Genomic DNA, 17,952 nt, shown 5'->3' on the forward strand with positions numbered 1-17,952 from the left:
GAGAGGGAGACGAACCATGAGAGACTATGGACTCTGAAAAACAAACTGAGGGTTCTAGAGGGGAGGGGGGTGGGAGGATGGGTTAACCTGGTGATGGGTATTAAAGAAAGGACGTTCTGCATGGAGCACTGGGTGTTATATCAAACAATGAACCATGGAACACTACATCAAAAACTAATGATGTAATGTATGGTGATTAACATAATAATAAAAAATAAAATAAAAAATAAATTCAGAGCACATCATATATGTATATTCAGTAGGTTATAATGGGGCTGGTCTTAAGTGGACCACTTTGTGTATAAATATTTTGGGAAAAACACTGTATACATTTTTGGGCAATAGTTATGCATATTTACAAGGAGAAACTTTTTCATAAAGAGTCAGCACTTAAAGTATATGTTCTATGTCAATAAAAGAAAATATACTTTATTGAGACTTCAACTATTTTTCTTATACCTTACCTTTTTATTTAATTTTTTTAGCTGGATATATGTTTCTTAAAAAAAGGAAAAGACAAAAAGGCTGTGGAATAGTACGGTAAATATTTTTAAACAAGCACTAGCCCACATAAAGTTATCTTCCTTTGACATAATTTTAGACATATTTGAGATTCTTTTGAGGAGATAGCAAAAAAGTTTAAATGTGTAAGTAGAAGAAAACCTTAGGAATAAAGCCAAGAATATCTTTCTATCTAAATATGTTAGTATAATTTCTATTTGGGATCAAAGAGAATTATCTCCACTGTCAGAGTACAACTGAAGAAATGTTTGCAATTAGAAATGGCTTCCAGTGAAACCAAGAATTTCTCAAAATATTTAGTATTACATGTTATAAAAATCTACTTAGTCTAGTGTCTTAATGTCAATTTTTTAAAATCTTAAAATTAATTTCTGTTTATTACAAGTAAGAAAATACTGCCTCCTGGGTCTCCTGGTGGCTCAGTCGGTTAAGAGTCTGCCTTAAGCTCAGATCATGACCAAGCCCCTCATCGAGCTCCCTGCTCAGTGGGGAGTCTGCTTATCCGTCTGCCTCCCCCCACCTCCTGGCTTGTGCTCTCTGTCTCACTCACTCCCTCTCTCTCAAATAAATAAATTAAAAAATCTTAAAAAAAAAAAAGAAAATACTGCCGCCTAATATTTTCTTCAACCAGTGCTGAAAATGGGTAAAATATTTACATATTAGTACAAAAGGTTTTGTTTTGTTTGGAATTAATGGTAGCTTGCATTTGCAGTTCTGATGGTGCTGTTTCTAAATTATTGAATCTATTTGGGTTTTCTTGATGCAGCGGCCCCTTGAGTGACAAAAATATTATAGAAAGGTACCGTGAAATTGTTACTTTGTAATGGGGGTACTTTTAATCATAATTATGTTTCTACAAAGGTAAGTTGAGTTAATTGTAAATAATTGTTAAATTACTTCAAATAATTTTAAGATCACATTAATTTTCTATAAATTACAATATTTATAAGTGTTTGAAACTGTGCACATTGGTATTTAATGATAAATTGACTTAAAATAAATTGACTCCTCATTCTTAAAAAACAAAACAAAACAACAAAACCTTGAAATTATTGGAATGGGATGTCTAGGATAAAATGTGAATTTCCTAGCCCTGGAGAGAATCAGGGTTGCTTTGCCACGGCATTTCACCAATCATGGAAAATTGTCACTGTTATTTATAATTTTCTATTTTTTTTTTCCGGTAGTAAGATACTGATTTAGCTGACAGAATTTCCTTCCTCTCTTCATCAGAAAGAACAGAATCTTTATGTGAACTGTATGGTTTATAGAAAAAGATGACACAAAGGGTCAAAAAGCTGCCTTCAATTGGAGTGCTAAGGTATTTGTGCTGCAGATTAACCTGGTTAATGCTCAAAATGCAGTGTCCCTGCTGAGTTTCACATGCTGATATCAGTATGAGCTACAGGCCAAAAGCTGCCTTTCATATTATGGCCTTTGCCATTATATACCTGATCTGGAAAAAATAAGTGTCTTTGCAATTATTTTCAAATTTGATTTCTTTCCCTAAGGTATGGATCTCTTTCATTTAATATGTGTTTGTGAATATGTTTTATCCACTAAATAGTGTGTTGTGAAAAATCTCTTAATATAAAAATGTTTTAGCCAGTGTTTAGGTCTCAAAGCCAATTCAGAGTTTAGAGAGGAAGAGTGTGGAATAAAGAGACAGTTAAGGATTATTAGAGATAATAATGGGAGCTCAGTTAATATGATACAGGTATACACAAAGAGCATCCTGGGCATTGAACTGCAAGTTATTAATTAGCATCTACGGGCACTTGTCATAAAGGATATAAGGAACTTACACTAAAGATGAATAATAAGACTGGCCTCTGGCTTTGAGAAATCATACCTGTGGGGGGGGCGGTTGTCAACCATGATGTATTCTCTGAAACAGATAAAAAGCATTCATAATCACCAGCAAGAGCTCTTTCTCTTGCCCTAGTACAATGGGATTGTACCTAGATCTCCTAGCCAAAGAAATGGGTATTTCACCCTGAGTCTGAATTTGTGAATCATTTCAGTCCTGCTAATCATGCTCCTTTCTCTATTTTCCCATTCATCCAGATACCCAGATCAAAACTTAAAAATTATCTTGTATTGCCCTCTTGCCTTCAGTATTCTAGTAACAATTTGTTAGTTATGACCTCAAAATGAATCCTGAATTCATCTGAGTCACCATCTCCACTTCTCATCCCCCAGTAGACACCACCAGTGTGCTAGGTCTTTAGTGGGCTGCTAGAAGAGCCACCTGACTGGTTGCTCTAGTTTTGCTCTTGGCCCTCTCCCTCAAAAATTAATTTTCCACATCATGTTCAGAACAATATTATTTTCTTTCTTTCTTTCTTTCTTTCTTTCTTTCTTTCTTTCTTTCTCTCTCTCTCTTTCTTTCTTTCTTTCTTTTTTTCTTCCTTCCTTCCTTCCTTCCTTCCTTCCTTCCTTCCTTCCTTCCTTTCTCTTTCTTTCAGAGTGTGTGGGCTAAGGGCAGTGAGGGAAGGAGAGAGAGAATCTTAAGCAGTCTCCATGCTCAGTGTGGAGACCGACATGGGGCTTGATCTTATGACCTTGAGATCATGACCTGAGCCAAAATCAAGAGTCGGATGCTTAACCAACTGAGTCTCCCAGGCACTTCCAGAGCAATATTTTTTAACAAGTATTTAAAATATTTAATATTGAACCCAATATATTTAACATGACCAATAAGACCCTACATGAGCTGTCCTCTACTTACCCGTCCCTCATCTGTAACCATTCACCTTTCTCCAGCCCTGTAAGGTCCAGTCACATTCCTTAGCTGGCATGTCAATCTTGATCTTCCATTAAGGTTTTGCTTCAGCCGTCTCTGGATGGCTCTTTTCTACTCAAGCTTCTACTCACTGTGGCCTCCTCCATAAAACTTCCCTGATCGTACAACTCTTATCCCTCTCCCTGCTTGTTTTCCTCATAACACTTATTGCTCTCTGATTTTTTTAATTTTCTTTTTTATATTATCATATTTGTCATTTAAAGCAGGCATTTTGTTGGTCTTATATGCTGCTCTATCACCAGTACTTAAAAAAAGTGCCTGGCCCATATCAACCTTCCATAATATGTTAAAGATTGAAAAAACAAATAAATACTATTTAGGAAAAAAGAAAAACAAGCCACTGACTCATCTGGGGAGTTGTAGTATGTTGTAATCAATGAGAGGAAGACAGTTAGATTTAAACTTTAGGGCAGGGGGCACCTGGGTGTCTCAATCAGTTAAGCGACTGCCTTCAGATCATGACCTCAGGGTCCTGGGATCGAGCTCTGCTCCTGCTCAGTGGGGAGCTTGCTTCTCTCTCTGCTTCATCCCCCAGCTCATACTCTCTCTCTGTCTCTCTCTATTTCTCAAATAAATTTAAAAAAAACCTTTAAACCTTAGGGCAAAAATTCAAGATATTTTTAATTTTTTTCACAATATATTCTATTGTATTCTAAATGTGAAAAGAAGAAAACACTGAATCTAATGTTCTACTTTCACATCATTAATGTTAGTTTTAATTTCTATATGAGTGGTTACCCCTTAAAAAGAAAACCAATCTTGTAAACTAAAGATGCCAGATTTAATAAATATAAATAGAGACACAAAATAAAATTTGAATTCAGATAAAAAAGGTAGTTTTTCATATAAGTATGTACCAAATATTTCATAGGATATATTTGCACTAAAACATTATTCATTAATTATCATAAACAATTATTTCATAAATAGATTATTCTGTATTTATGAAATTCCATATCTAAGAAATCCCTGGGCTAGCAAACATATGGTAAAAGCACAATCTTTGCAGTTAAGGACCTCACATGCTAGTCAGGAATATTCACAAAATGGCAAGATAATTCTTATATTCTATGCCTTTCAAATGTCCTAATGACCTTGCAAAAAAATAGTCTGGTTTTATTTTTAATGTAACTTTTAAGAATTAATACCATGAACATGTTGAAAAATCAGTTCATCTTTGATTGAACTTGAAAATGCATTTTGAAATAATGAACCTAATTTGATAAAGATGAGAGTGGCATTTTTAGTAACAATATTAATATAGGAGTATTACATGTAGTATATTGTAGAATAGTTTTTGTTTGATTTTAGAAAAGAGAGTTGATAAAGAAGTTGTGAAACACTGAGGAGGTAACTTTTGGAAATATTAGTTTGAACCAAATTGTGGAGCCTCTTAATCATAGGCTTAGAAGTGTGAGATTTAGCATCAGGACAGTTAGCATCTATGAGAAGTTTTCTGAAAATGGAAAGCAAATGATGATACATTGTTTTTTTGTTTTTGTTTTTTGTTTTTTAAAGATTTTATTTATTTATTTGAGAGGGAGAGAATGAGAGAGAGCACATGAGAAGGGGGAGGGTCAGAGGGAGAAACAGACTCCCTGCCGAGCAGGGAGCCCGATGCGGGACTCGATCCCAGGACTCCAGGATCATGACCTGAGCCGAAGGCAGTCGCTTAACCAACTGAGCCACCCAGGCGCCCGATGATACATTGTTTTAAAAAGTTCATTCTGGTAACAGTGTTGAGAGATGGGTTGTAGAGTAGGAAAATGTTAAACAAGCTTCTTCAGTAATTGTGGCCTGAGAGAAAGGGAGGGTGACAGTGAGAGGTTTATATTGTATGAAGCAACAGAGTCTCAGGCTGGTTCTACCTGAGAATTGAGAAAGAAGGATAAGGAAGACTTATTTCCAAAGCTTTGTGCCCTGGTGGATCAAAAGAATTATAGTGTAACTGACAGACTAAAGGAAGAATCTAATTTTAGAGAAAAGATAGCGAGTAAAATTTTAGTTAATTTGAATTTGATGAGGATACCTTTTAGGTAAATGGTGATATTTGAGCTCTAAGCCAAAAATGTTGAGGTCTTCTTTGGTTCACATGTAGCCAAAGTTGTAAAATGAAGAAGGTCCTCTAACGCAGACAGTATAGAGTCAAAAACTGAGTTCAATGTAATACCCAGCAAGAGAGAAGAAAAAAGGAAATGAAGCCAGTAGAAGATGTAGTATCTATTGGAACATGGAATAAAAGGAATAAATGAATATATAAATGAGAAATAAGAGCAATGATCCTTAAACTTTTAGAGTGTCAGCAGCCTCTTAAGGAAACTGAAAGAAGCTATGAAACTCTTCCCAAAAGAAATGTAAAAATGTTTATGCATGAAAAACATGTACATAAATTTTGTGAGTCTATCAATTTTCTTTTCAATGAAGGGTCATTTGATCACAGATGAAGATTTCCTACTCCAGAAAGGCCTAAGTGAAAGTGATAGAGTAAGATCTCTATCTATGTAACAATGGGCCAAACAGGGCCAAGAGTTAACAATGGGGAAAAACACCACACCCTTAAGAAATGGGTTGAAGCATGGTGTGGACCTACGGCTACAATTTAGGATCAGAAGAAACAACAGACTATAGAAATGGAATGACAGATATACAAACAAATAGATAAACAAACATGTAAAAAGAAACCACACACACATACAAAAACACATTCAGATCATGAGAACCAAAATGAAGTTAGGGATCAAGTAAGGCAGTTGGCTGATGTAAGGCAAAGATTCACAAGTCTAAAAGAAACCAAATCTTGAGCTTTAGAAGAGGCTGTAACTCAGGGCCAAGTGTGCAAGCAGACAAATAAAAGCAGGTGTTATATGTCTAAAATGGATTTGAGATGGAGTTTAATGGAGAGGAGAAGTCTCTAGATGGAGTCTTTTATAGTGGTAGAATCCATGTGCTAACTTCCGGAGGTGAAGAAAAGTAGTGCTCTAGCACAGAGGAAATTAAGCCAAAACTAAATTTTAATCCTCAAAGACCCTGCAAATATGTCAATTTAAAATGTGATTTCATGTAGATATATTTGATTCTTGGAAAATAATATAAATGAGATTATTTCATTTCACATATAATATAAAGATAAAAACAGGTTGTAACAGGTTTCCTTTGGGATTACACAAAGTAGATCTGAAGATGATTAGGTTATTTCTTCTTGTGTGAATTGCACAATTTAGCTATTTTATAGAATATTGCATTTTATAATATATGTATAAAGAATCTTTTAAAATTATCCTTATGTTACCTAGAAGAATCATGTACATATAATAAAATGTAGTCAATAAATATTGAATAATTAACCTAATTGAATATGAAAAGTAAATTATCATTTTAGTTATTCATTAACTATAATCTAGATTGTTATAATTTTACAAACTGATGATTTGAAATATTTTCAGGAACAAATTCAAATAAGTAGGATTTAAGAAGAAAAATTCATCATTAAAGCATACTTTCAAAATGAAAATTAAAAAAATAGTTTTGTAAAGCTTCAAAATATAGGAAATTTTTGTTTAAAACAAATCTTATAGCTAAACATGTTTAATGTGCTATATTTGTGTTTAAATAAAATATAGCAAAACATGGTTTCTATTAATTCTATTACAAGCAGAAAAAATATCATGTATTCTATATTATCAAACTATAAAATGCTCAGAATTTTTGGTTGTTGATAAAATTACACTAAGTGTTTTTAAAATTGTGTGTGTGTGTGTGTTGCTGATCTGAGATGAAAAATTGTTTCTTATGGACATAGCATATTTATGCTACTGAAAAAAAGCAATTAGTCTCCAGAATTCCTGTGACTTTTGGATGTGGAAATCACATTGCATGTGCTCATGTGGGGAAAATAATTATTCTCTTTACAGAGAATACTTCATGACTGAAAAGTATTCAATCTCTTAAATTAGACTTTCTTTTAAAATTGCTAAGGCCACTTTAAGGAAGGGTCTCCATCTCACCTGAAAGCAGTGTTTCAGCTAACATTCAGTAGTTTTTACTTTGCTTATACTTCACTACCCTCATTATTTGCCTAAGGTGATAAGAAGTAAATGACTAAAGTAATGGGTTAACTCTCACTTTGCTGAAACCAGGCATTCGTAGTTTAAGCAGGCTACTTAGTATCCACATGGAATTGTCTGTCAAATACTTTGTGTGTCAAAGCCAGCACAAAACTTTTCTGATGTTAGTTGCTATGGTGATTGCCTTTTTTTAAAAAAGTGAATTGCAGATTAAATAGCTTCATAACAGACTTACATGGTTAGCACGTAAACTACAGGGGCCCTGCAGCTATAGAGTAATTTAAACACCACCTTCTGAAACTTTTAAAAACTTCACTTCTGAAAAGCACGTCTAATAATAAACCCATAGTTGCCCCCTCCCAGTCTCTTAAAGTCAATGTATTTCCCTGAGGGGAGAATCATCCTTGCCAGGTTCCAAAGGAAATTACAGTCAGAAAGCAAGAAAGGCTGCACAGAAAGAGTTGTCATGTCCTTTTTAGCCTCTGAGAGCTCCCTACTTTCCACTATGTCCCCAGGGCAGTAGAAGAACATTGTCCCTTCCATTTCCAGGTGCCACTTAGAAATATAGAAGCATTTTTTTTCTTTTTAAGAGAGGGAGACAGAGGTTGGGGGAGTTGGGGCAGAGAGAGAGAGAAAGAGAGAGAAAGAATCTTAAGCAGGCTCCCTGCCTAACATGGAGACTGAGATGGGGCTCCATCTCACAGCCCTGAGATCATGACCTGAGCCTAAATCAAGAATCAAACACTAAACCGACGGAGCCACCCAGGTGCCCCTATAGAAGCATTTCTATATTTCCCAGAATCAAACACTTGGACTGACTGATATGCAAAAGTTATGTGTTATTCTCAGAAGTACATATGTACCATATTATTGCTTGAATCTTCATAAACAGTTTTAATTGTTAATTAGTAACAAACATTCCAGGATTAAGAATGGCTGAATTCGGGCGCCTGGGTGGCTCAGTTGGTTAAGCGACTGCCTTCGGCTCAGGTCATGATCCTGGAGTCCCTGGATCGAGTCCCGCATCGGGCTCCCTGCTCAGCGAGGAGCCTGCTTCTCCCTCTGACCCTCCCCCCCTCATGTGTTCTCTCTCATTCTCTCTCTCTCAAATAAATAAATAAAATCTTAAAAAAAAAAAAAAAAGAATGGCAGAATTCTTAGGAAATGGCAGTTAATAATTTGCTATAATACTAATAGAACTAAACTTTCCAGAGCTTCAGGAACATCTTAATTGTATTGATCTTTTTGCAATGGAAATCTAAAATTTGTGACAACTTTCTTTGTGTCCATTGGTTGTTGATTATATATATATATATACATATATATATATATACACACATATGTGTGTATATATATATATATATATGTATATATATATATATTAGTTGGAAGGATTGTATATTTTAACCTTCTTTTATGGCTATATATTGAGTTTTGAATCCTTTTGCCTCTTATTTTGTGTATTCCTCTGTCTATATTCACCAACTCTCACACAAAAGTATACACATCATTCTTCTAGCTTAATTCAGTAAAACGTTATATTACTTAACCGAACTCTGTTGCATGTCTTAATATGTAGACATTCTTCTACAGCAAAATTACTCAGCTGATTTTTCTAGTGAGTTGTGTTGTCTCTGCCAAGCCTCAGTCTATTCACATTTTCTAAGGTGAAAATGAATATTTTAAAATCTTGAGACATCAGCTGCTAGGAGTTGGCAGTTGCACTCATAATATTGTTGCTCCTACATGCGCATCTAAAATCCTATAACTTCAACTTATCAAACGTGAATTAAACTAAAAAATATCTACTAGTTACTTCATTTTTAAATGTTCAATAACAGCCTTTATTATCTAATAAAAGTATCTCCTGTCTATATTTCATACCTCCCTGATTGCTCCACACTTTGCCCCAAGTCTACCTTATAAGATCATTGTAAAGATTAAATGTGATTGGGGCGCCTGGGTGGCTCAGATGGTTAAGTGTCTGCCTTCAGCTCAGGTCATGATCCCAGGGTCCTGGGATCAAGTCCCGCATCGGGCTCCTGGCTCCACAGGAAGCCTGCTTCTCCCTCTCCCACCCCCTCTGCTTGTGTTCCCTCTTTCGCTGTGTCTCTCTCTGTCAAATAAATAAATAAAATCTTTAAAAAAAAAAAAAGATTAAATGTGATTATATATGTGAGGGATATTCTGCAACATAGCTTATTTAAAATTGGTAGCCACATGCTATTACGTGGTGCAGATAAAATGCTAGAGAGATGGGGTGTATGTGGAAATTCCATGCCTAGATCATCCTTGAAAGAATGTGCTGCCTAACTACAGCATACTGCTGTCATTACCAATGTCATTTCCATAGTCAATGACCTATGATATTACATAGTTCAAAAAGAGAAGTGACAGGACGCCTGAACGGCTCAGTCAGTTAAGCGTCTACCTTCGGCTCAGGTCATGATCCCAGGGTCGTGGGATCGAGTCCCGCATCAGGGTCCCTGGGGAGCCTGCTTCTCCCTCTTCCTCTGCCTGCCGCTCCCCCTGCTTGTGCTCTCTCTCTCTCTTTCTCTCTGTCAAATAAATAAATAAAAATCTTTAAAAAAGAGAGAGAGAAGAGACTATTTGCACTTTTTTTTTAAATATTTATTTATTTATTTATTTGACAGAGCGAGAGACACAGCGAAAGAGGGAACACAAGCAGGGAGAGTGGGAGAGGGAGAAGCAGGCTTCCCGCGGAGCAGAAAGCCCGATGCGGGGCTCGATCATGACCCGAGCCGAAGGCAGACGCTTAACCGACTGAGCCACCCAGGCGCCCCTATTTGCACTTTCATATGCTAAAATGTAATGACTTTTCTCTTAAGACAAGAACACACATGTTCCATGAAAGGGCATTTGAAGTGTAAGTTATGAAATCTGGCTTGTTCTGTAGTAAGGATTATTTCAAATTCATCAACTTGCCTATACTGCTATAATTAACACACTGATGAAGATGTCCAGTCTTTAAGTGGATCTTTCTGAGCACAATGATCTTTTTATGTGAATTCAGATGTATCAATCCTTTAAAAATGTTAACATGTTGCAAGCGTTTTGAAATCCCCAGATGAAAGTAGCAAACCATACATATGTGTCCCAAACTTATTTTAATTATAAACACAGCTTTATAGAAACAAAGAAAATGATTTCCTTAATGGCCACCGTTAATATAAATTTGATATATACCAATATTTCTGATGTTCAATCAGCTGTGAAAATGGAGTAGTAACCCTTTGGGTTTTTCAAATACCTATGTCTGTGTCTTTTTTTTTTTTTTTTTGAGAGAGGAATCATTTGTGAGATGTTGGGGTTGTTCACATAACTTTACAAAAGAAAACAAAAGGTATACTATTTACAATTCCCTTTTTTCATTCATTCCTATTCCCGGGATGAGCCATCAAAGCAAAAAGTTGGCAGTTCAATGTTATTTTGCTTCCTATTTTTGTATGCCCTGTTAAAAACAAATGTCCTTAATTGACTTGTGATAGTAGCAAATCGATTCTAGAATGTCAGGAATGTCTGGAAACAGATGGCTGTGTGGATCCCATTCCTCGTAGGACCCACTCAGAGTTACAGCTGTCCAGGGTTACATGTGATGTTTCCAGCCCTATTTTCTGTTAGCTGGCTATTTTGATGATGAATGTGTGCAGATAACCCTTCTCCTTTGAGAATTCAGTCCCTTTTGCATGTCTTCTATTTTGAACGCACAGTGCCCTCTATATTCACAGAATACTAATAGGTTTTATTTAAAAGGTGACCGCATGAAAGAATTCAAAATGTCTCAGTTGATGATTGCTCTCTTTTTGTCTGTCTGACTTGGATCTGATGTGTAGAGCTGGAGATGGTAAAATAGCATATAGTGAATAAAAACAACATCATACACTCCAAGTCGATTTTACTCTTTTGCTTTTCAAAATAATGTATGAAACTTCTAGCGGCCCTTGAAGAACGGGAGAACAATTTTGCACAAACAATAAAAGTATAGTGAATAAAAGTCTTTGTGGCAGTTCTTTTGAGAAAAGAATGCAATTATATAAAAATATTGAGGTTTTTTTCTCTTCTATAAATATTAGATCTATGAAATAAAAAAGATGAAATTTAAATATGTTATTAATGACATATAATACTGATGATAGCTTAAAATTGGCCAAATTACATGTAATTATAAAAATTATATAGTTTTCTATATAAGATATGACTGAATAATCCTGTCGTATGGCAATACATTATATGTATACGAAATTTCTGTTATAAGTATACAACATAAATATAGATGAAGTAGAAACAGTCAGAGAAAATGCCCTGGGCTTTTTTCTCACAGCTTTAGATTCTTTTCACTTGAACTTCATATACAGATATCTCTGATTAAAATTTTGAAAAACTCCTAATTTGCATATTTGACCTGTACTGAATTTTTACTCAGTTGCCTAATCAACATATTTATCCTACCGAAATCTCATAAAGTCAACCTCATTCTATTCCCTTATCTTGTTTATTCTAGGATTCTAAGAAACTTGTCAGTGAAAGAAAATACATCTTTATTTTTATAAAGAAATTGTCATTTCTGTTAGATGGATTCTTCCTTAAAACAATATATTAGCTTTCATTTTTTTACTTTTTGAAGCCACAATTTTTTGAAGTGGCAATTTACATAATTAACTTAGCATACATAGGGCTTTTAGAATTTCAACCGCACAAAGTGGGATTTTTTTTTTCCTTTTTCATTCCTAATTACTAACTTAGGCACTTGTGAAGTGAAACAGCTCAGACCATGACTTTCAGGGACACAGAACCATGAATTTCATTAGTAGGTAAATTAACTGTGCCTAATAAGTAAACTTAAAGCTCCTACCACAATGGATACCTAATTGGCAACTATTAACTTTTCATACTGAAAAAGTTTTGTTAAAAATATGAGTATTTTGGGGTGCCTGGGTGGCTCAGTTGTTAAGCGTCTGCCTTCAGCTCAGGTCATGATCCTAGGTCCTGGGATCGAGCCCCGCATCGGGCTCCCTGCTCATCGGAGAGCCTGCTTCTCCCTCTCCCCCTGCCTGCCACTCTGCCTACTTGTGCTCTCTCTCTATCTCTCTGTCAAATAAATAAATAAAATCTAAAAAATATATATATATGACTATTTTGACAAACATTTGAATTTGAATATTCATGGGAAAAATTTTGGAGGTGGAATATCAACTACGGTCTCCCTAGAAAATAGTGTGAATTGTACATATCTCTAGGCAAACATAATATTTAGTATTTAACATCTCCTGTCTAGAAACAATCTGCACATATAGTTTGAGAAGAAATGTGAGTTGAATTAAATTCATGAACTAAACAGTGCATACTTGCTCCCCTCATGGGGGGGACCCAAATTGTGAGACTATAGATTAGGGACACAAGCCTTGGGAGACATTAACTGTGCAACCAAATTGTGGTTGCCGATTGAACTGTTGGGGCAACTCACACAGATGCCCACAGAGAGGGCCTGTTCACCGATGAGACCAACTGGCACAAAGCTCTTGACGGTGCTCACACTACCTGGACTACCAGATCACCACATATATTCACCACATTGGCCATGGCAATATGCCCACCATCATAGACTAGGCACTAAACAAACATACAAACATGTTTCTGATGTAGAGGGTATGACTGCCTGCCAAATTTGTGATCCCACCAGAAGCTACAAGATGAGGGAGGCAACAACACACGGAATGTGGCATTCTGACCATTTCTGTCAGACTGACCACATCTGGCTATTGACAAGCATTGGTGCTATCTGCGGCCTTTCCAGTGTTGAGTTTTTTTCCATTTTTTTGTTTTTGTTTGTTTTTGTTTTTTTCAGCTCAGTTAATTTCAGCCATATGGATAGGGCCATTGCAATTAACATGTATCATGTGTTCAGCTTTCTAGACCCATCGCAGTTTGTCAATCTGACTTTTATGGCAGACGCTACTCAATTAGCTGACAGTCTAACTCTATTCTCTCATCTTCTCTTGGTCCACACAACTTAATAAAGAAGTTTGGTCATTAAATACAACTGTTCTCAGAAAAGGATCATCTCCTCTCAGCTACTTCTTAAGTACTGCGATGGACAAAGTGGGGTGGCAGGGGTTTCTATACAGACTTCTTTTGAATATTCAGGATTCTAACCTGACCATTCCTGGTTTTCAGGCTTCCTTTTTTCCCTAGCTGAAATCCCAGGTATGTTGGTCTGGTATATTCTCTGGATGGTAGCCAGACTAAAAGAAGCTTAAGGATTCAAACTTAATTCTGATCTATGCACTTGAGTTCTTACTGGATCGACATGATTTTAGATCATAAGTTTAAAGTCTACCACCTTGAGTACACTTCCTATTGACTGAGCAACAGACGACTGCTCACCCAGTGGGCCATTCAGTAACAACAATAACAATAACAAAAGTAGGGGTGCCTGGGCGGTTCAGTCATTGAGTGGCCAGCTCTTGGTTTCCTATCAGGTCTTGGTCCCAGGGTTGTGGGATCCCTCCCTGCATCAGGCTCCACAGTCAGTGGGGAGTCTGCTTGAGATTCTCTCCCTCTCCGTTTGCCCCTCTCCCTGTTTACACACACTCTCTCTCTCTTTCTTTCAAATAATAAATAAATAAATAAATAAATCTTTAAAACAAATAACAAAAGTGAATGAGGCTGTGATATCTTCACCCTTATTAAGACTGGACTATTCCCAGAAGAGGGTAGTTAAGTGAACTCTGAAATCAAGGAGTAATTTATCCTTTCTCTGTTTGCACATCTGAATTTTAAAGAGGCGATTTTAACAGAAAATAACTAACGATAGCTGCTAAGAGGTTTTGTCCTATTTTACACTCCTTTCATATCCATCCATGTTCAACTGTCAATGCATATATTTTATTTTAGTAATCAATTCATCCTATTTTTCTAACCAAGTTTTAGAAATTCTATGTCTCATGAGGATGTAACTAATTCATAGAGATAGAATTCTGAGCTTTAATTTCTTAGAATGATCCTAAATATTTTAGTGAACCTTTGTTTTTTCATATGAGGGTTTGAAAAGTCCTTTGTTAGCTTTTGCAAAGTAGATCTTCACCAAGTTCTTAACTCTAGGACTAATGGGACTAGTCATTTTCTCTACCCAAGATAGACCTTAGGAGAGGACATCACTTAGTGACAGGGGAGTGTTTAGAAAAGGGCAGCCAAGGAAAAGGTAAAACAGTTTAGAAAAGGTACAGAATGAGAAGCAGAGCAAGAGGAAAGAGGAAGTCAAAGTACAAGAGTCCAGGAGGGAGGCCATTTTACAGTTGGTTGTGAGAAAGAGAGGAGATTAATTTCATGCTTTTATTAGCCTTTTCTAAGAAAGCATTAATGGAAATAATTTTAGAGTTTTCATGTATTTTTGAGACCTCTCATATGAATTAAAAGAAGCTGGCCATTGAATACTTAGAATCCTTTTATTCTAACACAAAGGTTATTGTACACCAAGTTTATTCATACACCAAGTTCCCCAGAATGGATTTTGAAGTTCTAAATTGTTCTTGGTAAAGTTCTGCAGAGCTTCATATATTTAGTGTGGTTGGTTTCATAATGTTTTTACATGCAAGAAGATAGGCAACAATTGGAGTCACACTGAATAACAGATATTGCTCATATTCAAATGATAAGAATAAACAATAGACAAATAATTACATATAGAGAGTCTTGTCACTCTGCTCCTATCTTATCCATTAGACTCTTGAGTAGTAAAACAAATCAAATCAAAGATGATGCCAAGGACACTTAAGACAGAAAAAGAAAAGTTTGTGTGGTGTTTCACTGCAAAGGGAGTAGAGAATTAGTTTGTCAGAAGTAGAATTTACTCAGGTATCTAGTCATTGGGACTCTGAGGAGGGGGGCCATCAGTGGTTACTTGGCATGATCACTCTTGAAATGACCTGGGCTGAGCAGCAAGGGTTCACTCCTGACTGCGGGGACAACGCCAAACACTGTGGAAGGAAATCAAGTAGAGCATTGCTAAGCATAAACTTTTGTTTGGAAATCTGGGGCATGAGAAGACTCTGGAAGAATGTTTTGTTTTGAGGGAAAAAGGGTTTTATCAAGAAAAATGAGTTGAAAATACAGCTTTTCTGGAATAGAGAGTTAAAAAATGTATTCTGAACAGGAAGAACTTCTTGAGTTTTAGTTGGGAAATTTGGGTTTATTAGTATGGGTAGGGGAGAATATTCTGGGGAGATTAAGTTTTTTAGGGCCTCTTAAATATATACAGATTTATAGTAAAGGCATAAGAATTAGAACCAGTCTTAAGGAATTGGATTTAGTTTAAATGAAAATATTCCTAATGTCCAAGGATGATTCAAAATAAATCAATATTTTTATTTTTTTAAACATTTTTTTTATTTATTCATTTGAGACACAGAGATGCAGAGAGAGAGAGAGAGTATGAGCAAGGAGAGAGGCAGAGGGAGGGGGAGAAGCAGGCTCCTTACTGAGCCGGGAGCCCGATGTGGGGCTCAATCCCAGGACCCTGGGATCATGACCTGAGCCGAAGGCAGATGCTTAACCTTCTGAGCCACCCAGGCGCCCCTAAAATAAATCGTTATTTTTAAAGCATTAATTCATTCTAACAATGAAATCTTTTTAGAAAATATTAGACTTGCATTTTCTTTCTTGTTATTGATTTATGTTTTTTTTTCTTTTATTTCTCTAGAACTCATTCTATAATAGTAATGTTTCCCTAGGTCCCATATTATTATTATTTTTTAATTTACTTTCTCTGAGTGATCCCAGCTACTTCCAACACTTCTATTACAATTTTTAAAGTCAAATCTAAGTCACTTTGAATTCTTCATGCCTAGAATATATTTGTTCTCTTTTCCACCAGCAAATTCAGACTCATGCCTCAACATACTGACTATAATTCTTTATAGTGTTAAGCATGCTAAATTATGCTAATCTGTTTACATGTAAACTTCCACTTTACTGTCAGCTCTTTGAGAATATCATTCATATTTTATCTCAGGGTTCCCAGCATATAGCATATATCTGAAACATAGAACATATTTAACAAATATTGATGATGCTTATCTTTTAAAACCTCAATTAAATGTCATTTTCTCTATGAAATTTTCAACTTACAGTTCTTTTAGGAAGGATTTGTTTGGTAACAATGAACAGAAAGATAATTTGATATAACTCAGATCAAAAGAGAAACTGAACAACAGTCAGTGGAGGAGGATGAATGAACTTCAAGTAGAGGTGGAATCAAAGGTTTGAATTTACCTCTGGCTCTATATTTCATAGCTCTTTCTTCCTGGTAACTTCAGTTTTTTGTACAGCTACCCCTCATAGCTTGATATACAGTCATAACATCCACAACTTACACTTCTCAACTTTATATAAGTAAGGGATTTAAATTCATTCACAGTGATTCCAAATGAGAAAAAAAAAAATCTAAAGAAGAGGGTTAATTAGCCAATCTCCATCAGGTGTCTACTTGAGCAGCCGTGTTTAGCTAGTTGGGCTCCACATGGAAACTCCCATTCAAACCACAAAGAAAAGGTCATTTCAAAAAACAGTGGTGCTGTACTGGGAAGATTAAAAAAACAAACAAACAAACAAAAACAGTGGTTTTGTCAGCTTAATTTCTCAAATATAACAGTTTCTTTCTTTTGGGGTTCATGTGGCAATTCCATTTTCCTTTATTAAATCACTAATTATTTTGCATTGTAAGTTTTTCTTACATGAATATCTTGCCTATAATTTTATACTCTGTAGGATCAAGTATATATGCCATGAAATTAATTTTTATTCATTATATTATATTCTTGAGAGCTTCAAGGAATATAATGAACCTGATTATTATTGTGCAAGAAAGAGTTAATTCAGCAGGCCTGGGTTACCCCAGTCAGGTTTGTCTTCAGGAAGACTGGCTCTTCAGTAGATCTGAGCTGTGGAATATACTCATATTCATATATCAGTTTGACCCCTGGGGTGCTAAAGATGGACTAGTTAAAATCAGTCAAGCTGGTGATGCATGCCTGTGTGACTAATCTCCTGTAAAAACTCTCCCAAAACGAGGTGATCTTCCCTGTTTGGCAATACTTCACATGAACTGTCAGGAGAATTAAGTACATCTTCATGCCATACTACTGGAAGGGAACACCTGGAAGGTTGTGCTTGATTTCTCTTGAACTTTGTCCATGTATCCTTACCCTTTGCAAATTTTAACTATATCCTTTTTCTGTAATAAACTATAACCGTGAATATAACAAATTTACTGAGCTCTGTCAGTACTTATAGAAAATCACTGATCTTAAGAGTAGTCTTTGGGAGCCCCAATACAATTATAATCCTTTTTCAGGTAAAGCTTGCTCATTAATTAACCTATGCATGGCCTAATTTTGTTTGTTTCTTTTTATTTGGGTCCTCCATTAGTAATTTTTACATTTTTTTTTACTAATAAAATGATTAGAATTCCTGTATACCCCTTAATCACCTTTCCCTTTTGTTAAGGCCCTATATCACCATGTATGTTTGTCATAAGACAAA

This window comes from Leptonychotes weddellii, chromosome 11 (assembly GCF_054177405.1).
Source record: "Leptonychotes weddellii isolate Sample4059 chromosome 11, ASM5417740v2, whole genome shotgun sequence".
Lineage (NCBI taxonomy): Eukaryota > Metazoa > Chordata > Mammalia > Carnivora > Phocidae > Leptonychotes > Leptonychotes weddellii.